We start from the raw sequence: 22,790 nt of genomic DNA, 5'->3' as shown, positions 1-22,790 counted from the left end.
TGATTCAGGAAGTTTGTTTCTTTCATAGTCAACAGAACAATTTACTGCTCCTACACATATGCAAGCATGTATTATCAAAACTTTTCTTTTGGATCATAATAATTTTTAAGATTATAGTAACACCATTTTTCACGTGTATTGTGATATGCATGTGAGTATACATGTTCACATACATACAAAGGCCCTCAAGTGCTCTCCATCTTACAGACTGAAGCAGGGCCTCTCACTCAGAACTCACTATTCAGCTACTCTACTTGGCCCAGCTTATCCTGAGGCTCTTCGGTTCCCAAATCCCAAACCATGGGATTACAGGTAAATCAACACACCTGCCCACAATGTCCTGGATTCTGGGGCGTCAAACTCTGGTCCTCACACTTTTGCAGCGAGTAACTCTACCCACAGCCATACCCTCAGCTCAACATTAGCAATTTTAAAGAAATGTGTCATGCTATCATTCAAGTTGTGCTCCCAAACCACAACTGTACATTAAGATACACACACCCCATTTGTAATAATAAATCTAACTTGCAATTACTGGAGGTTTTACATTTTAAGGTTATTTGGCTTCTTTTGATCAAATCTGTTCTGGATTTCTTTCAGTTTTTTGTTTGTTTTGTTTTGTTTTGTTTTGTTTGAGACAGGGTTTTTCTCTGTAGCCCTGGCTGTCCTGGAACTTGCTTTGTAGACCAGACTGGTCTTGAACTCAGAGATCCCCCTGCCTCTGCCTCCCAATTACTAGGATTAAAGACATGCACTACCATGCCCAGCTTTTCTGCTTTGGATTTCTTTGCCTATTTTTTATGGTTAAATCACTTATCAGAGAAGTCCTATGAGCATTCCGAACACATCCGGATTAAAGGAATTTCAAGTCAAATACAACTTTCATGTTTAAAAGGAAGGTAGCATCTTGCAATGCAAGATCTAAGGACACAATGTTTCCTGTTTTCTGGGGATTATCCTGGGATGGGGGTGGGGCATTTGTCATACACTTGAAGGTATACCATTTTTATAAGTTGCAAGGTATATTCATTGGGTTTTTTTATTTGCTGTGGTTGGTTTTAGTTTTTAGCTCTAACTGTACCCAGAATGGCATGGAACTCACTATATTGCCCAGGCTGTTCTTAAAGTCTTGGTCACCCTCCTGCCCCGACATGCCTGGGAAAGCTTTGATTTTTATATGCACTTCTCTCACTCATTATTAAACTCTAAATGTGCAGTTTCAAACCATGATTTCTAAGGTGGTTGTGTGTAGCTTTAATCCCAGTACCTGGGAGGCAGAGGCAGGAGGATCTCAGTGAGTTCGAGGCCAGCCTGGGCTACAAAGCGAGTTCCAGGACAGCCAGGACTGTTACACAGAGAAACCCTGTCTTGAAAAGACAAAAGAAAAAAAATATCCTTACAAGTCTTATGTTATTGCTTTTCCATTTTTAATTTTCAAATGCAAGAGTTTTATGTTTATATAGGTAAAATCTTAATTTTATGTTGTTTTGGCATTTGTTTCGATATTTAAACCCTTTAGTGCAGAATCAGTCAATGACTTGTTCCAGATATAAACAAAAATACTATATGATATGTGTTGGGTAATGTTAGATCAGGATAAGCCAAGTTTTTAAATTTTTTGTTTGTTTGTTTTTTGTTTTTCAAGACAGGGTTTTTCACAAGTTTTTAATTTTTAACTCTCTATTGGTTAGTCTACTTAACCAATTTGACAGGAATACAATAAGCTTTCCAACTGATTTTTGATAAAAATGCCAATTTTCACTTCCATGAATTTTCAGGTTGGTATCGGATAAGCAGTTGTGGAACTATTAAATCTTTCCAGTGAAGGGGTCTCTCATGTAACTCTGCACAGACATGTGTGGACTGTGCCTGCTCAGCATCTGGAAGTCATTAATTCTGGAACTTGTTAGCACTACTGAGTAGTCCATCAGGTGTCAATCTAACCCTTTCCTTTGTATCATTCTGATTTTCTTTCTACTTTAACAATCTTTACTTTTCTTTTAGTATCAGATTCCCTGTAAACTGTCACAGATCTGGTAAGCCTCCTCATTCTCAAGATTCAGCTTTTCTTGAATTCTTGGAATCTATTAGCCACTGCCTCTTTTTCTATCCACATTTCACCCAGTAGTTCCCTTTGGAAAAACTCTGAAATCTTCCTATCTAATCTTTGACTCCATTTTCAAATTTCCCATCCCTTTAGCTGAGCGATACCCCCTCTAGCCAGCATGCCTCTACACCTGGATGTCTGTATGTGTGTGTACTTTGAGGCAAGGTCTCACAGAGTAGCTCTGGCTGGCCAATCCTCCCACCTCAGCCTCCAGAGTGCTAGAATTACAGGTGAGAGCCAACAAGCCCAACTTCTCCAGTTTTTTTTTTTTTTGGGGGGGGGGGGTTGTTGTTGTTGTTTTTTTTTTTTTTTTTTTTTTACAATTTATTTAGGTGTATGTGTGACTGTGTGGATGTATGCCTCATGAGTGCAGGTGCCAAGAGAAGCCAGAAGAGGACATCAGATTCCTGGCACTGGAGTTATGGGCAGTTGTGAGCTACCTGATGCGTGTTCTGGGAACCAAACTCCAGTCCTCTGAGAGCAAGAAATGCTCTTAACCACTGAGCCATCTCTCCAGCCCCATTCTCTGTTATTTTTAATCTATTTTTACCTGTCCATGGCTTAAAATTTCAATGTTTATTTTTTATTTCTAGAAATGATTTAAAGGATTTTTTTAAGTGTGTGTGTGTGTGTGTGTGTGTAGGTTCCTGCTGAGGCCAGAAATGGTGCCAAATGCCCTGGAGCTGGAGTTAGAGGTGGCTGTGAGTCGCCCAATTTGAGTGCTAAGAACTAAGCTTGGGTCCTATGGAGGAGCAGCAAATGCTCTTAATCACGAGGCCATCCATCACATCCCTAGAAAGCCTTTTTTGACTGAAAAAAAAAAAAAAAAAGTTTCTAGTACTTCCATAGCATTAGTATCCTTTTATTCTCCCATTACTATGTCTTTCAAATTCGATCTCAGCTCAGAGAGACTTGGTTTTCAGTCAGTCCTTTTGGTTGCTCCCATCCCCACTGAAGTGGCCAATGGCAGACCTTGCGGCCTGCACAGCAGCGCATCACTGTGGAGGTATTTTTCTGGTTTACTCCCATCAGAGTACTCAGGACATTTCTCTCGGGCCACCATTTTCCGTCCTCCCTGGAGTTAGTGTTCTTGTACTAGAACATCCCAGTCCAGTCCCCATCTCAGTGCTCTCCAGGGCTGGGCAGAGGGATTCAAGTGAGTTTCTTCATCACCGATCATACTATTGTCTCAACCATGACTGCTGCGGCCCTCCAGTGAAACTCGTCAGTAAGGAGGAACTAAAACAACAAACCAACCAACCTTAACTAGCCAACAGATTCTACACACTAAGTTGTAGCATTCATATTTCAGAAAAGATATTTCTTAAGTATAGGAGCAGCTAGGCAGGTAATAAAAACTGAAATAATTTGGCTAAGTTTTTAATTAGACTTATTTCAAGTTGTACTCCACAAAAAAAGGGGGGGGGGAGAGAATAAAAAAGTTTGGAGCAAAATAACCTGCATTCAAGTTTAGCCTTAATGAGAGCTTTTCTGAACCCAAAGGCTAGGGCCTAGGTCAACCACAAAAACTGGGGCCTCACATAAGTAAGGGGGTCCACATGGTACCAATGGTGAGGAAGTGAAGGGCCTAGCAAAGCCTTCACAATACGGAGACACTTAACTTTTAAATGACAAAAATGTGTTTTCAGAATAATCACTCCATCTTAAAAAGTGTTAGCCTTCCCCATTTCATTTCACTTGTCTCCATAAAAGTGAAAGGTTAAAAAAAAGTATATAATGGCACAACCACAAAGAATCTACTATCAGTACTGTTAATAAACGTGAATGTCTTGGAAGTTAGTTACATGAATCATAGGGAATCTAGACTCCACTAAACCATATATAACTAACCAACCAGGGAAAATATTCATAGACCACTGAAGAATCACCGCAGCTTATAAAACTATGCACAAATCATCACATTTCTTTACATAATAAATTAGGGGAAAAGAGGAAAATGGCTATACTCCAAAATATAAAAGCCTCTAGGAAGCAGGATGAATGAATCTATAAGCTTCTAAAATGAAAATACAAATTTTGTTTTTAAATGGAAAGATAAAAAGAAAACAAAGGTAATTCAGTTTTGGAGGAATAAGTATATACATGTTATGCTAAACTAACAGACTTTATTTGAAACCCCTAAAAAGGTAGAAATAAAGAAATATCAAAGTTAATAGGAAAATACACAATAGCTATAATGAAGTTGCCATGCAAAATACATCCCACTAATAAACAGTAAGTGGAAAAATTCACACACACATAAAATGAACAACTGTAGTACTAAAGGCACAAAGCAAGGTAACTCTCAGATGCTACTATGTCCTCATTACACAGGAGCACGCTAAGACTTCTACTTGTCAGCACTGAGGAGCCTAAGTGGGAAGAAGGGACAAGTATAACAGTAGCATCATAAATAGGTTCTGTATTTCTAAGACTGTAAGGTCAACATAAAGAAAAAGCTGAACAACTTTTTATAAAGAGAAATTCTGTTTCTAGAAGAAAGTCCAAGACAATAAATACGAAAGAAAGAAATCTTTGCTAAGATATTCCCAGCCACATTCTTTACTATAGCCAATGACTTAAAAAAAAAAAAAAAAAAAAAAAAAATCACAAGCACTGCTGAAACTATGTGATAGCATGATGGCTAATCCAGGGCTTGTTTTTGTTGTTGCTAGGGAAGTTTGTTTCTATACATTTGGTTGGACAAACTGTGTCAACATTTATGTAAGGTTAAGCAGAGGCAGAACATGTTAACTAGACACATTACAACTACGTAAAAACACAAATCTGCTATGTTACATCATTTAAGGATTAATGGAGGTTTTACTTTTAAGTTTCTAATTTTAAAAATTTAAAAACTTTCAAAAGCATAATTTCACTAATCTGTATATATTAGTCTATTACCTTACATAGTGTGGCATGTATAGGAGTTCTACCTTAAAATTTCTAGGACAAACCCAGTGTAAATGGAGTAAACCTAAGGTTCAGTCAATTTAGTGATCTCTCAACAATGTTCTTATCAAGGTACTATTTAACATGAATGGTGCATATCTGCCCCTTTTGGCCATGTTTTAAATAGAACTAGCACCGCCAGTAGCAGGGTAGACTATGAAAGATCACTTGAGGGGTCAAGTCACATACACACATGTCCTGGAGTCCACCCTTCTAACTTGAAGCCAACTCTGTTCTCAGCCCCCTTCCTCTCTAAATATCTCTACAGCTGCCAAACATGCATTCTGTGTACCAAACATTGGTGCATTTCCTCTTTTCTCTCCTGTTACTACCCAGAGAACAATGACTCTCTTCTCCCCTTTTTAATTTTTTAAAATCTCACTTGCAGGTTTATTAATGTAATCAATTTCCCCATTCCAGATTCTCCCACTCCCATGTTACTTAAAGGGGCCCTACCCTAGCTCTTTTCCACATCAACTTCCATTCGAGCACAACAGGAGCAGCAACTGCCCAGTCAACAGTTTGTTGTTCGTCTTGAGATGCTGGCCTCAGCTGTCCTCCACCTCCAGCAAAGTACCCACAAGAGCAAACACAGAGCCGTACAATGAAGACAAAAGACTCATATAGAGCACCCTGTCCTTCAACTCTGAGCTGACCCTCCTCACACACAAGAGGCTGCCTGCCTGACCCACAGTGGACCCCTCTGCCGCAGCAACACAGCAGACCAACAGGCTGGGTGCTGCATCAGGTGGTGCCAAGGGTAGTCTATTAGCAGCTTACACTGAAGCTTCAATAATTAACACCAAACTAATTCTACTTCCAAGTCATTCTTTTCCCAAGGCCTCACTGTAATTGTTTTCAGTCCTTGGGGATTCAAACTGTGGAGGAGCACAATAGCTGTCTTCACATAAAATTCCAAAAGAACTCCTGTCCAATCGACTGGGAAACAAGGAATCAGTATTACAAAGACAAATGCACAATGCAGTAAAATAAGGGAACTGGTGGGCTAATAAACAGTTATGGCACTGACAGAAGAACAACTCCATCCTTCTTCCTGCATGGGACACTCTGCCCTATGAACCACATCCCAGAGGTAAAGTTAAGCTCATAAAATGCAGAAAATTACAAGAAACTTACCATTCTTGAATATAATTATCAAAATTTAAAATATACAAATTTATGTCAAAGTAATATATGTGCTTCCTTTCTAACACTTTAAATGACAGAAGCACTGGATTTAATCACTAGACTTTTAAATAAAGATTATAAATACTATATTGAGGAAACTTGAATGTATTTTGAAGATCCCTAATAAGTTCTATGGAAACAAGTTTCTCTGATACTGCCACATTCATAACAGAATGTGAATAAAGATAGAACTTTCTCCATCCAAGTTCACATACCCTCAGGTTTAAAACCTTAAAAATAGCAACAAGTGTTTATTATAAACTAGCAGTGTTTAATGGTATAATAATACTTTTCTTCTGTCTCCCCTTTACCCCCCATGTGATTCCCAAGTGAAGTGCAGAGGACAAGGCTGCCTCAGCATCTGCAGAATGCTCACTTTAAAGACACTTACAGGCATAGTCTAATCCTCATAACTGCTAATTTTTCCCCCACCCTACTTGAGTATTCCAACCTCTACACCTCCAAAAGAAAGGAAGACCCAGGTGAGTAAGTGAATTGCCCAAAGGCATGGAGCTAGTTGGTGAGGCTGGTCAGAGTCCTTCTAAACCCTGGTTCTGGGCTCTGACTGACCTACTCTGATTCCCTCATGCAGTTCTGGGCAAGCCAGTCCCAGACAACAAATGAGACTTTTAAGAAGAGGCCAAGAAAGCTTTCTCCTCTACCATTATCAAGTTGAAAATTAACCAGAATGATCATCTCAGAAGCTGAATTTCCTACATGAGTGACAGGGAATTCTAAATCTATTTGACACTTGCTCATGTAGATGGAGTACGTGTTTTAAAGATACTTTCAAGAAAACACTCACAAGTTTTGAGGAAATTCAAATTTCTAAACCTTAAATGTAAAACGAAACTACAAAAATAACATTTACCCTGAATTTCAATTCTGACCTAAAAAATGTTGGAAATAATTTGTATTGTTCCTAGGGTGAGTAGAAAGGTAAGCAGTACATTATCATTTGTAAACATGTGCTAGAATAAAATGTAAGACAGCTATCTGCAGCACAACTTCTTCATTTACATTTAAGAAAACTTTTTAAACCATGAAATAAACATTTAGAAACAGAGGAAGGCAAGTTCATGTAAGTCATGGTAAAGAACCAAAGATTCATGCTGAATTGAGAAACTCTCACAAATACGTCTATATCTTACTTATTTTGAGACACTAGACATTATACAGCAGTAGCTGGCTTTTCAAAATTTAAGATAATGCCTTAAGCATCTTTCAAATAAGACATGTTGTGTGGTCAATAAGGCTACCTGGCAGGTCTATTACCGTAAAAGCCATTCAGCTTCTAATTTTCCGATACCCAGTCTCCCTTTTGAGAAATTAGGACGGTGCTTGACTCACAATTGGTCCTCAGGTGCTGTTGCTTTCATTGATGAGCTGGGCTTACACTGAATACTCACTTTAACTGTCGGTTATTGTCAAGGAAAACATTTTCTTCTCATTTTAATGTTATAAAATGGCCAAGCTAGTAACAAACAGTAAAAGACAAAGGCAAACACAGTAAATGTCCCATTTAATAACGACTGTAACTGTTCTGCTGTGTTCCTCAGGGTGTGAGTAGTAGGCTTCCCAGTCTATACACTTCTACTCAATACCAAACTAAGTCTGTATAGTTTCTCGAAGTCTAGACCCTACAAAACAATTAGGTATCAAAATTCCCTTGACATCTAACTAAGTTTTATCCATCCCTCAACAATGACTGTCCAGCTTTTGACACTTCAACATGGCACTGTCATCACAGACGTGCTGGGATGCACCTAACCATCCTCGGAGGCACATTGGCCCACAGACCACAGGCACAACACACTTGGAAAGACCACTGTCAATTAACCATACCTAAGATTCTGTAAGTCCTCATTATCCCTTTTATGAAGGGAGATTCTTTTAAAGAACAAATACATCTCCTCTCGTCTTATTTAAAGACTACTAATTTACAGAAACAGGAAGATTTGAAATTAAAAAAAAAAAAAATAGAAAGTGATAGCCAGAATTGACATCACAGAAGATTCTTAGAACTTTACACACTACTCAATTCCAGCTGACATACATGAAAATCCCACTTAACACACTAAGACATTCAATATGGCACATGTGTTGCTCTTTACACTGTCAATTCCTCACTATTCTGTCCATCTTTCCAGCTTAAACGCCAACAGGCATTTACCATACTGTAACAATTGCCTGGATGTATGACTGACATCTTAAAACAAAGGTCCGCAAACCTTTTCTGCAAGGGGCCAGGTAAATAAACATGTTAGGTTTCATAAGCCATACAGTCTATGTTGCAAGTGTTCTTTGTAATTAAGTAAATGAACTACAGTGTGTTCAAATAAAACCTTACTTGCAAAAACTGGTAGGAGGCTGGATTAGTTGTGCATAATAATTCAATAAAGCATTTTAACCGCAATCAATGTTTTTCATTTTATATTTTAAGTTTAACAAAAAGGTCATTAAATTGCATATTCATATTAAATTAAGTATATTAATGTATGACAGGTCACTTTGAATTTGTTTTCATTTGTAAACAAGAAAAAATCCAATACATATGGTACATGACTAAGGAAAATAATGGGAACAGAATAAAAATAATTTGATTAACAGTGCCAATGTTGGGAGATATGAAACATGCCTCAATCCCGGCCAAGGAGCAGAGAACATCTTGGAAGAGGCTTCTGGAAAAGAACCCTCCCTTATTCCCTTGGATACTATGTATCCATACAAGGTAGTCAACTCATCCCTTCAGCTACCCAGAGTAAAAAATAATCCTAGTCTAAACCAGAGGGAATGGCCCCAGTCCAGAGTCAAGAATTTTCTATTACTCTCAGGTAGTACATCTTAATTGATGTAAAGGCTCAAAACTTTACAAATTCACTTGCAGCAAACCTTAGTTAATGTCCACTTTTTACAAATTGAAGGAAACATTTAAGGTCCTGAAAGCCAATAAGAATTAACTAAAGTTTAGGGAAAAAAAAACAAAAAAACAAAACAAAACAAAAAAACCTGTATATCAATTACTGATAGTGAGGTAACTTTATAAAGTTAATATAAATTGTACTATCTTAGAGAAAAATAACAATGTAGTACTCCTTTCTTTTATACTGTATCTAAAAACATGTCCAATTACCACCCAGCCAATTGGGGATTGAATCCTATTAAGCACACTGCCAGTGAACTACACTAGGCCACTAGGCCCAGTTTAAAACATTCTTTCAATATAGTAGAGCTTTTTGTTCTTGTTTTTCTTTTAAGTCAGAGGTGAGCAAATTCTCCCTGCAAAAAAGCAAAGAGTAGCAGCTATTTTAGGTTTTGTTAGCCATATGGTTTGCCATCATGGTTCAAAAGTAACCACAATATATACATACAAGTTCCAATAAAACTTTATTTAATTAAAAAAAAAAAAAGAGCAGGCTGGATTTGGCCTATAGATTTTAACCAGCAGACTAATACACAAAAGTTACTAAACAATATTTTCAAATTAACTTTACTACTTTACTATTTCCAATGTATATAAGGCATAAAGAAATGTAATCAGCATTTTTTGGTCATCACATTGCTAGAACTATAAAGTTTAGTGACCCTCATAAAACATAATACATGTAATTTGGAATTATACTTAAAAGGGCCACTACAAAGAAAAGACAGAGTTTACTCATATCCCAATTTATAGCAAGTACCTGTTCAACAAAACTAGGTTATTATCAAGGCATGGTGGCATATATCTCTAACATTCTGGAGGGAGGGGCAGATCTCTTTGAGTTCCAGGCCAGCCTGGTCTACATAAGAAGTTACAGGACAGCCAGAGCTAGAGAGACCTTGTCTCAATACAAACAAAACAAGAAACAAACAAATTCTAGTTATTGGGGCAGGGGTGATGGCTCAGTGGTTGAGAGCACTGGCTGCTCTTCCAGAGGACCTGGTGCCCTAGTTCCATTCCCAGAGCCCACATGGCAGCTTATGGCTGTCTGTAGCTCCAGTTCCAGGGTATCTAGTGCCCTCATGTGTATATGCATGCAGGCAAGGATGCCAATACATATGAAATAAAAATAATAATTTAAAATTCTAGTTATTTTAAATTGATGAATTTACAAGAACTGCAAGATGAAATTGTTATTCGGTGTGGAGAAAGGCCTATATAACCTCCACCTTTGCTGAGAAGCTGGTACTAGGGTCCACTATTAAAGACAGGGAAGAAATTAATCATATAGACAACTATTCCTTCCTAAAGTTTCCAGGGAAAGATACATATTATATAAGTATGTTGCTATTCAAAATCAAAAGACATCATTTTTGTGCTTGTGAGTGTATAGTGTACATGCTTTTGGGTGTGCACCAACTTTTACTGTGAATTTATGCTATACTTTAGGAAGAAAAAAAGGTAAACCTCACCATTAATCATTAACCAAGAAAATGAGCACATGTGCTTATACAAACACTTCTGAGAATTGGTCTAGCAAATTCCACTAATTTCATTCAAAAGATAAAAATTTGAAAAAGACAATTACTTGGTGTTTAACATAAGTAATAAACACCGTGTCAGGATTTGCTAAAGCACCTTATTCTAACAGACTTGAGGCCCACAGAGAAGGAGCATCCTTGCACAAGTGCTATACCACTTTCTACACACCAGACAATTAGCTATGAAAGTGGGGCCAGGGATAGAACTGCTGCGTTCTGGGGTGACAAGACAAGATTTTTACTCTGGGTCTTAACATCCTTCTAGGTGTTATAACTTCACCATATAATGTATTACCTTTATAGTTTTTTTTTAATGGTTTAAGATATATATCCAATATAAATACTAAGAAGCTGAATAAAGGAACTTAATGAATGAACCAGTTGGAACAGCCTTAACACCCTAGAGATAGAGTAACTCTCTGAGGTCAGACTGGATCCCTCTATCTCCAATGCCATGAGCTACTGAAGTCAAGGCTTTCCCAAACACCCTGTAGTGACACCTATGGTCAAGAAACTTAAAATAGCCTCGTAGAGGAGTAACTTAATCCTGCTCCATATCCAGGATGTCAAGAGGGTAAATTAGTGCCCAGCCGCTCTTGATAAGTAGGAGGCCCAAGTCAACCAGGAGTGACTTCCTTTCTTCCCAGACTGCAACAGTAAGAGGCACAAGCCATCCAACAAAGAGAGTGACTTTTCATCTCCCAGACTGCACCAGTAACAGGAAGCTATTACCTATGCCCTACAGATATGCTCCATCTCTGCACTGATCCATCTTCACTATCTCAATGGGACAGTATTTCAAGCCTTTGGTCTTTGAGGGGAAAAGTTAAAGATCTGCCACCCCCCATTTTGAAATGGCTCAAGTTAAAATGCACTAAATTTAAAATAAATGAAAATCCAGGGCTCTCATCATCACCCAACATTTCAGAATCTATTAGATTAGACTGTACTTAATTTTTATACTAAAAGATTGAGAAACTGGGTGGTGGTGGCCGCACGCCTTTAATACCAGCACTCAGGAGGCAGAGCCAGGCGGATGTGAGTTCGAGGCCAGCCTGGTCTACAGAGTGAGATCCAGGACAGGCACCAAAGCTACACAGAGAAACCCTGTCTCGAAAAAAAACAAACAACAACAAAGATTGAGAAGTCAAAATAAAGTAAAATCTGTACATCTTCCAACCACTTGCCAGAGCTTAAAAACTGGTTAATAAAAAAATCAATTCTGTTCTTGGGAATGGTAAAGCAATAAACAAAAAACCAGCTCTTGCTCCTCCTATCTCCCACCCCATGACTACTGACAGCTTAGAGAGGGAGAACAAGGCCTGCTGTTTAACCATCAAACATAAAATCAGCAACGTGATTTCCACCTGAGTAACCAGTTTCCACAAAATTAAGATTCCAAGTATTTTTCCCACAGCACAATCTATGCAATCAATTCCACAGACATCTCCCGTGTGAAGCTCCAGGAACAGTATGTGTGACCCACAGAGGCAAGGGCTTAACATTTCTCAAGTGTCACATTCAAACTCCTCCACAAGCAAACAAAGCTAAAGACTCCTAAGACTATTCGTTCCAAATATTAACTGCTTATTAAATTCCAAAATAGTCTCTAAAGGGGTCTAAGCAAAGAAAAGTCGATGTAGTTCTTCTCACAGCATACAGAGTCTGCATTTTGTCACATTCGGAAAAAAAATTATTACTATGAAAGATAAACTGCACAATGGTGCAAACAGTGAAATTCTAAAGATTAAAAAAAAAAAAATGCAATCCTAAACATTAGCCTCTCTTTCCAGATCTAGTGATGCTGTTTTGGCAAGCGGATTAAGCCATTATTTATGCAGCAAAATGAACAGGGCAATTGTTTATTCTGTGCTCCGTCATAGTCTTATAAGTATTCTACGGGGGGGAAAAAAGATGCTAGGTCAACAATAGATTGCAGTGTCCAAGTACTCTTTAATCACATAAACCCTTATTATCCTGGGCTTTTGACATTTACATCATGCAAATCTTGGTGCCTCCACGCAGCCGACGGGGTATCGCACTCGCACCTCTTCTACAAAATCTCAACTGTATTTGAATATTTTTTTTTTATAAAGTTGACCTCTTTAAACACATTTCCAACGAATAACCACTCTTTTAGGGTAAGGATGGAGGGGGGAAAACCCACCCAGAATCCTTGCAACATTTAAAGCAGCATCTGTGTGGGAACAGACGTGCTTTTTCAACTGCAATAACGCACTACCCCCTTTTCAAACTTAGCTCGGAGACGGAGTTTGGGAGCCAGGCAAGGTGGGGATGCGAACTTTCCTGGTGGGGTCTGCTGACACTACACCAGGCGACACCGCGACCCGGGGCCAAGTCCAGGGGCTGCAGCAGCAGGTAAGGGCGGCCGGGAGTCCGGGCCTGGCCTCGCCGGGCTCGCGCGGCGGGAGCGGCCGGCGCCCCCAGCCCGGCAACGCGACAGCCCTTTCCGCTGCTAAGGCGTCCACAAGCTCTCTAGTAATCCAACACCCCGACTTTCAAACAGGAGGCCGGGGACAAGTTCTAACCGTGCCTTCCCTCCCGGGGTAGACGGGCGAGCCTTCGATCTACGCTCCCCCACGGCCCACGGGGGCGCGCCGGGCCGAGCCTGGGGCCCAGTCCACGGCGGCGGCGGCGGGAACCCGCACCGCCCGACGCACGGGGCGGTCAGGCCGACGGCGGACGGCACAGGGCGGCAGGAGGCTCGGGGTAAGCGGCCTGGCTCAGCCGTTAACGACCGCGGCGCCTCTCGGGCGGCCAGGCGCGAGCCCGTCTCGGAGACGCGCCAGGCCCCGGGGCCCGCGGCGCCACAGCCCGGCAACTTCTGGCCGCCACCTCAGCGCCACGGCGGAGAGAGAGAGCGCGGGCAAGCGGGCCGGGGGTGGAGGGGGGGACAGGGAGAGCACCGAGCAGAGCTTACCCCGAAAATGAGCGGCTCCTTCCCTGCCCGCCGCCGGCTGGCTGAGGCGCGGCTCGGCGGGGGCGTCGCGGCTGGCAGCGAGCGAACGGAGAGGCGGCGGTGCGAGCCCTGAGCCGCCGGAGAGGAGACGCGCCGCCGCCGCCGCAGACAGCTCGGCAATATGGCCGCCCGGCGCCTCCTCGGGGGGGAAGGCGGGGCCGCCCCGCGCCCCCTCCTCCCGCGGCCCGCCAGTGGCGGGCGAGGCCGGGGCCCGAGCGCCAACCCCGCGGCCGCAGCGAGGGCGTCTCTTCCCGGCTCCCCACCCAGTGGGGGGCTCGGCGCCACGGGCGGAGACGAACGGGTCTCAGCCGGGGTCGGGGGACGCGCTGCGGGGCCTTCGCGAAGGCTTCCCCGGGGACGAGGACGCCACGGGCCAGCGGGAGCCCGAGTCCGAAGCCCGCAGTGAACGAAGCGGAGCCGCGCGGCCCGAGCGCGCCCGCCGCCTGCCCCCGCCCCGCGAGTGGAAACTTGAAACTCCCGCTGGTGCCAGCCAGGGAACTCACGGAGGGCGTTTCCAGCGCCCCCGAGGTGGAGCTGTTCCCAGGAGGGGGGCCGGAGGAGGGAGGCCCGGGGAGCCGCTGCTCCAGCGTGTAGTTGGGTGCTAGGCATCAGGATCCCCGGCCTGGAGAGGGGAAATAGGCCCGGGATTTGCAACGAAAGAACGGTTATTTGTGTGTGTATGTGCAGATTTTAACCAAATAGAAAGACTGGCTGCTATCAATTTTGCAGTGTTTTAAGTTCCCTCCAAAAGCCTATAACGTGATCTGGGGCGGGGGGGGGGGTTTGTTTTGAGCAAGGATACAGTTAGAAAGAGTAGGTTAAGAAAAACTTGGAAGTAGGATCCAAAGAGCAGCCAAACCTAAACTATTCTAGACTTGGAAGAAGTTAGCCATCTGACCACAGTCTCATTGTCGTCCACTCATTAGACTAGAGAGAGTGGCTGGCTTCTTCTGGTGGGGTTATCTCCGTGCTACCAGCCCTGGGTATTTTCTGCTGTGATTTAGAGTCACACTTGGTGTGACTGTACAAACAGCAACGATGCAAACCTTACCAGCCTGCCGCATTCCATGTGAGATGCTTTACTTACTACATCTTTCGTAAATGAGCTTTCAATACAAATAAAACTCTAGTGTACTTAACTTTCACAGAACAAAATAATTCATCTTCCCGGCCTTAGGCTTCCCTTTGCTGGGACAGTAGCTTTTCCAGGAACTCTGCATGCATATCCCTTTCACCAAGCTTTGTCTTCAGTGAGTTACCACCATCGCCATTAGAGACCTCACTAAACAATTAAAAAGCCTCCAGAGAGCCCAGGTTAATCTCTGAAGTTTTTAGATTGCAAATTCCTCAAGGACGGGAAGCAGGTGTGTGCTCTGTAACCAAACAGGTTTATGTGGTTCTTGGAGACCACCAAAGGAACACTTGCTGCCCCTGTTTCCACAGTAAAAATGTTATGCAAATCCCTAAATAGTACACAGATCAAACTAAAGTCACCGGTACACTTTGCAACTGAAAATGGAGCATTCAGTCGTGGTCATATGTTCAGAACAGTGAGAGTGCTTTCACATGACTACCTTGTTTAATGATTACAACCACCCGGGCTCAAGGTGAAAGCTCTTATTGGCATTAAAATAAGCAAGTGAATAAAGGAGAGCCTCAAAAGAGTTATTTGTCACTGCAGCCTTGCTGGGAAATGGCAGAGCCACAATGACTTAAACCTAAATGTAATAATGCATGCTCGACTCAAAAGCCTTGCTCTTATCCTATGCTCGGCAATAGCAAATCCACGCTGAGTTGTAACATTTCAGTTGGCTATCATATTTGTAGATATTTACGTAAAAGATAGTATTCAAGCTGGTAAGATAAAAAAGAGTACTCTCAAATATGAGTTGGGATATAAAGTGAAACTCCAGCAAACAGTCTGATGGGGTGACTCAATCTTTAAAAGGGTCCATAACTCTTAGAACACATGATCCCATATATGCGGATTTCATCTGAAATGGAGCAAAACCACTATCCCGGTATTAAATATTAACGCGGTTGCAAATATTAACAGAGAAACACACCATTGTTTTATTTTGCTCTTCATATCAATATTAGCACTTTGAAATATTGAGTATTCAATCTAAATACCCCAAAACTTCAATTTTGGGGTGATGGTGTGTGTGAGTTCACCTGGTGCTGAGAACTGAACCCAGGCCTTGATGCTCACTGATCAAGAGCTCTCCTGATGAGCCAGATCCCAGCCCCTGACAGTTCAGGGTCAGAAAGGGGGACACCCACACATATTTCCTAAAACACTCTTGTTCTGGAAATAGACCTGATATTAATTAATAGCTACCAAGATATATTTTTAAAATAGCATATAAGATGTTTTAAAAAACCATAGTTGGGTATAGTGACTAACACCTTTAATCCTAGCACTTGGGAGGCAGAGGCAGGCAGATCTCTGTGAATTCAATGCCAGCCTGGTCTATAGAGTTCCAGGACAGTCAGAGCTGAATAGTGATACCTTGTCTCAAAACAAACAAAACAACAACAACAAAAAAAAACCCACAAAAAACTAAATTTATTACTAAAATCTCTACACTCTTATTGGACTTTACCACATTATGTTGACTTATTCTAATTTCTGGAATTCCAATGCTAGTTTTAAAGCATTGGTGTCACTAGCATACATAAAAGGTACTTCCTGAAGCTGGGCAGTGGTGGAGGCGCACGCCTGTAATCCCAGCACTGGGGAGGCAGAGCCAGATGGATTTCTGTGAGTTTGAGGCCAGCCTGGTCTACAGAGCGAGTTCCAGGAAAGGCGCAAAACTACACAAAGAAACCCTGTCTCGGAAAAAAAAAAAAAAAAAGTACTTCCTGAAATGAAAATTAATTTTTACAAAAATAATTTATAGCTGAAGTGTTTTGTTTGTTTTGATGGGGGTGGTGGGTTTTTTTTGGTTTTGTTTTGTTTTGTTTTTTTTTTTGGTTTGTTTTTGAGAAACTAAGCTACAGGCCCCTTGCTAGTTTATAAGGCTGGCCCTGTGTCTAGACAATGAAGAAAGCCAACAGTGCTATGTGAAATGACTGCAATAAAGGTCCATACACGGAGGCCAGGGAGACACAGAAGAGTGCGATTAACTCTGCCCACATATGAGACTGCTACAGGAGGAGGCGAGAGGAAAGTGGTGTGCAGAAGTCTCCACAGGGAAGAAGTCAGGGAAGGGAGCTCTGGGTGCTGAGCAGCATGTGTGAGCAATGTGTGAGCAATACCTAGAGGCTCAGAAAGGTAAGCTGGGCAGTGCACAATTTTTCCCTCATAAGACTTAGGCATTAATGAGTGTCAGATGGAAGTAACCAACCAATTATCTGATTAGATTTAAGGCCCATGCCGTGAGATGGAACCCATCCTCAACTCTGCTTGGGTGGCCAAGAACCTGACACCAGAAAAGCTAGGGACATCCTTCTGTACTCAAGACCACTGCCTTGCTCAGTCATCATCAGAGAGAAGCTTCCTCCTGCAGCAGATGGGAACAAAAACAGAGACCCCCAGCTGGACAATGTGCAGAGAGTGAGACCTTGGAACACTCAGTCCTAAACCAGTCTCCATCAAATCCCTCCCTCAGGACTCAGGGAGCCCTGTGGAAGAGAAGGTTGTAAGAGCCAGAGAGGATGGAGAATATCAAGGAAACAAGGCCTTCTAGACATAGCAGGATGGACGCCCAGACTGTGGCAGGGTCTGGAGAGGTCTGCCCCGGATGGGGTCCAGCACTGAGAGGAGAAGTGGACACAAACCCCCATCGTCAACTCAGAAGCTGTCTTCAATTGATAACCACTCACAAATGAGAAATGAGTTCTCCCCAACCTCTCGCTGAGAATACACACCACTCTTTAGGGCAGGCCCCAGGCCCAGCAATAGATAGCCAACACAAACAAGCCCAACAGTGTCTTTGGAGGTTCTCTGTCTCATGCTTTTTTTTTTTTAAACCTTATAGATCCTTTCTGAATATATCTTGGTTTTCAGTTTTGTGTTTTTAATGGAATTTCTGTATGTAAGAACGTGTGTGTGTGTTTCTGTGACTGTTGTGGTTTTTCCCCATGACTCTTCTGTTTTGTCCTATGCCAGGTTGTTTTGTTTTATTTTAATCTTATTCTCTAGATGCCTGTTTGATTTTTAGTGAGAGACAAAGGGTATGGATTCGTATGGGAGGGGATTTAGAGAAGAACTCAGAGGAGTTGGGGAGGGGAAACAGTAATCAGAATATATTGTATTAAAAAATCTATTTTCAATAAAATTAAAGTTGAGGGGGAAAGAGGAATAATGGGATTCACTTCATATTTTAGTAAGACATCTGGCAACAATGTGGATTGCATGGTTCTGTTACAGTGGACAGTGAATTTACAAGGGACACCTTAGACAGGTTGGCTACAAAGGCCCACGTGGGAGGTGGTGGGGATGCAGAAGGGAGTTAGAATTTCTTAAAAGAGTTGGGGACAGACTGAAGAGGAAGACTCAGATCAGTAGTGCTTTCAGGATTTCTAGTGTGTTTCCAGAGGGCGAATAGGACATAAAAGAAATGCTTTTACCACTCCTTAGGGTGGTCTTTGTCAGCTTGACACAAAATTGGAAGAGGTAACCTCAACTGGGAAAATACCTCTGTCATTTTGGCCTGTGGGCAAGTTTTGAGGACATTTTCTTGACTAATGATTGATTGATATGGAAGGCCCAGCCCACTGTATGTGGTGCCACCCTGGTCCTGGGTAGATGGAACAGGGCCCATATGGCATTGTTCTTTATTTCTATCATAAGCTAAATGAAAACACGCCTTGTATCTACAGCCCTTGGTATCTTGTCAGCAGTGCAGAAGGATGTCTTCTGCAAATTCCTCGCAACTGGGACCTACTAAGATGCTGTTTTACTCAATACCCATTGCCAACTTGTATTAAACACACAGGATATTAGCGAGGTATACCTCTGACTATATCACAAGGGCCTTTCCAGAAAGGATTAACCACGAGGATAAGACCTTCCCTGAATGTGGGTGCTAGAGCCCTGAACTGAGTAAAAAGAATGGGAGACAGCCAGGCAGTGGTGGTACATGCCTTTAGTCCCAGCACTCGGGAGGCAAAGGCAAATGGATCTCTGCGAGTTTGAAGCCAGCCTGGTCTACAGGGTGAGCTCCAGGACAGACAGGGCTACACAGAAACCCTGTCTCTAAAAACCAAACAAACAAAGAAACAAAAACATAAAAACTATGTGCCCTATGACAATGCCATAGCCCACAGGTTGAGAGTCACTGATCGTTGTGAGGACGTGGTCTTATGCTCCTGTCATTGTACCTTCCCTGTCATAACAAACTACACCCTCAAATTATGAGCCAGAATAAACTCTGCCTTCCTTAGCTGGTTTTTGCAGGTTGAGGACAGTAACACAGGTGGGTAGCACTAACCTTTACTTCCAGATGGAATAGTATGTCTACACTGTAAACCTGAAGAGGATCTGAACAAAGCTTTTGTTTCCACTGAAAACACTGCTGGGGTCAGTGTCATGTCCTAATGGAATCCTTGATGTGCTGAAGTTTGCCTCTGACACTCCTATTGGCCACTGTCTGGCTAAAACTCACTAACCAGATCTAGAAAGCCGATGGTAACTGATCCCAGGAATGACCACCAGTCTCTCCCAGCACCATATCAACCTGCCTCCCATTGCTCTGTGGAGCACAGATTCCCTTCTGTGCTATATGGCTGTCATCAGGATCTGTGTGGTACAAGGGGGCTCCCTCTCTGTAGGTGTGATGTGGCTGCTGGTTCATGATGCTGTGTGCACATGCAGCACCATCTCCAGGATCATGTGCAACCCTGCCTGACCTCTCCTGTAGAGAGCCTGAAAAGATGCAAAAGAACAGCGGAGCTGCAGCAAGAATGGGCTGTGCTGACTCCTTATCACTGGTGCTTAGCTGTGCTGACTAGTCTACAGGCACACATGATTGGTGTGCACATCAACAGATCCCTGCTGAAAACTGGATCTCTGAAGGACGGTCTGCAGCACCCACTGCCAAAGCCACTGGATGGTAGGAACCAGCACCAGAGGGCTCACATTGCCCTTCTGCTGACACTTAAGCAGAGTGGAAAGAAGAGGGTTGGGAAGTGAACAATTTCTGATAGGTAAATACTGAGAGATCAGAACAGTCAGGCGCTTGGGAATATGCTGAGTCTCAGTATCTATGGAGAATCTAGGAATAAGTATAGATTCAATAACTGGACAGAGATGAACTCTAAGGAACTGTGACAAATGAGAAGAAAGCAGTGGGACAGCCAGGTGTGGCATCACAGACCTGTAATCTCAGCACTCAAGAAAGACCAGGAGTTCAAGGCCAGCTGGGACTACATGAGAGCCTATTTTAAAATATAAAATAACAACAAAAACCCAAATGAACAAATGCTTGCTAATAAATGCACATAGACACACTAAAACAGGTCTTTTCTCCACTTATTTAGAAAATACAGTTTTGTCCAAGACAAGAATTTTAACAAAAATATTAGATAGCAAATTAGAGGATATTTTTATATGAAAAAAACTTTAAAATGGTTTTCCATTAAAAAATTATTCACTATTTTTAAAAACTGTAACAATGCAGAAATATTACTAGTTCTAAAGCTTGCAAATAGAAAAGAGCCAAGAGAATTTGCATTATGAACAATAGCTCTCACCGCTGACGTTATCAAGCACGTTTAAGTACATATACTCAATGTGTTCAACATAATAGCCCTCGGTAAACTCAGACAAAGTAGAGAAACGATCTTATCACTGATGCTGTGTGCTGAGCAAGCCACACAAAGTTAACTGTTGATATGAGCTGTAAAATTTCAGTACAGTCAATAGACGTATGGAGGCTAATGTGCCTGAGTGAGAGTCAGGAAACCCTAGGTCTGTTGCCACCTCCATTTTCTCCCTATCTCGGAATCAAATTACATAAGTCCATAATTCATGTGTTCACAGATATGAGCACATTAGATCAACAGAGACAAAGTAAAAGTTAGGACTTAATCCTCTCCATTTACACAGTAAAGGCAATTTAGTTTGTGATAAATGGCAATAAAATTTCAGAAGTAAGTAATAAATGGAGTGGAAAGAGTCTGAAAGAGGGAATGTATAAGCCTGGCTATATGCCCAGTCCCTACCAACAAAGTTGCAAAATGCCCTTGAATGAGTTTACGGACAATTCTGTAACGTATTTGCAAGGAATGTTAGAGAAAGAAAGCACGGGGCCTTTCCCATATATTGTTTAAAGATTTGCAGAATTTTCAGCACTAAAAATGTGCTGAAGAACACTGAATCTCACCTCCAATAGTATTGGCCAATGATCATCAGCAGTGCTCTACTACCTCAGACTAAGTGAGGGAATCTGAGCGGAATGTGCGGCGCCTGTGTGTGTACTTAGCGTTCTCATTTACTGAGGGAGACAGCTGGATTAAAATACCCGAAAGCTTTCTTCAAGTTTAAAAATTCCCCATCTCTCACTCTGACCCATATAAAATGGTTTTCATATAAACAATGTAATTTACAGAATGCATTACATAATTTTTAAAAATATGCAGAGCATGTGTGTGTACAGTCATCTTCCATAAAAATCTCATAATTGTAGACCAAAATAGTGACTGATTTGTAACTCGATAAGCTCTGTGCATTATTACACTTCCCTTACGGGAGGAAGAAGAATAAGAGACTTACGTGAATAAATGACCCCCCTGGTTGTAGCACTGAGCATTCTCGACAGCGAGCATTTTGATTTCCCTTGATTTGTTTGATTCTATAAAGCAGCACTGTTTACTACTGAGGAAGGGTGCTCAGTGCTTTGTGAAGTACCAAGTACAGAAGATCAGAGCTTTAATGTGGTGTTTTAAAACATGGGGCAGGAGAGATGGTTCAGTGCTAAGAGCACTTGCTGCTCTTCCAGAGGACCTGAGTTTGGTGCCCAGCACCCATGGTAGGTATCTAACAACCACCTATTACTCCAGCTCCAGGGGACCCAACACTCTCTGCTGATCTCTTTGTGCACTGGCAGACATGCACAGGGACATAAAAATAAATCTTTAAAGAATATAAATAAAATCTATCCACATATTATTGGATGCTTCTTTTCTTTAACAGTTGGAGCTCCCCTAAGTGGGCTGTATTTGGTTATTTACGGTGACAAGTAGACTGAGTAGGTTCAACAGTGTGTGTCGTGATTTGACAGAGCTCTGTGCCCTTGATCATGTGGAAACTTGATTGGCAGCTTGACAGTCTTAAGAGATAGAACTGTGGAGAGTGATTGGGCTGTAAGTGAGCTACTCCCATGAATCGGATTGATGTCCTTTCACTGTGCTTGTCCTTTCCCCTTCTATCCTTCCTCCATGTGATGGCACTTAGTTACCGGGCACCGTCCTTATTTAAGCAGAGAGAGCCATGTTATCCCATACACCAAATCTGCTGTCACCCTGATGTAGGAATCCTCAGCCTCCAAAACTGTGAGAAATACATTCGTTATAAATGACCCAGTGATTTTAGTCAGCTTTGTATTGGTGTAACAAAGTACCTGAGGCAGTTACCTCACAGAGAGAGAGGATTTCTGTTCACTCACAGTTTTTGAGGCTCTGGTCCAAATAAAGTGACCCCAGTGGAGACCCAAGACCTTACATACGCAGCCATATGAACAGGCTGTTCAGAAGTATCTCATCAGCCTCAATCAAGTTGTCCAATGACTATGGCCCCTGCTCACAGCCTGAAATGCCACCCCAAGAAAACCCTGAACAGGAACTGCCCAGCTGAATTGCTCCTAAATTCTGACCCATAGAAACTCTGAGATAATCAGTGTTTCTTTTAAGTCATAGTTTGGGGTATTTTTATGTAAATTTAGATAACCAACACATTTACCTATAAGGAATTCTCACTCATGATAGGCCAATCCTTAGTTTTGAAAAATGACTGAATTATATGAAGTCACCTGGAAGCAGATGAGCCTTCAGCGAAAAGTCATCCTTGTCCTGCAGAATTAGAGGCTAAGACCCCTGGAGTGGGACTTACTCAAACCTGCCCTTCCTCTCTTTTTCTCTAACTCAGTGCGAGCT

The 22,790-nt window shown here is 42.0% G+C and overlaps 1 protein-coding gene across 3 annotated transcripts in view; it reads right to left on the bottom strand.

Annotated features, from left to right (window-relative positions):
- The window catches only part of Rdx (radixin), a 64,811-nt gene extending 50,644 nt beyond the window's left edge, over positions 1-14,167 (bottom strand). The window contains exon 1 of one of the 3 annotated variants that reach the window (XM_036191844.1): positions 13,653-14,167. The gene's annotated coding sequence lies outside the window, so the exon portion shown is untranslated. Of the gene's footprint in view, positions 1-13,260; positions 13,369-13,652 lie in introns of those variants that run through there. The other 2 variants (XM_036191845.1, XM_036191846.1) reach the window with 2 other exon arrangements.
- Positions 14,168-22,790: the final 8,623 nt, after the last annotated feature.

The sequence above is a fragment of the Onychomys torridus genome, chromosome 7, assembly GCF_903995425.1.
Source record: "Onychomys torridus chromosome 7, mOncTor1.1, whole genome shotgun sequence".
In the NCBI taxonomy this organism is placed as follows: domain Eukaryota; kingdom Metazoa; phylum Chordata; class Mammalia; order Rodentia; family Cricetidae; genus Onychomys; species Onychomys torridus.
Note: the sequence above shows the minus strand (reverse complement) of the source record. Positions and strands in the feature narration are given on the sequence as shown.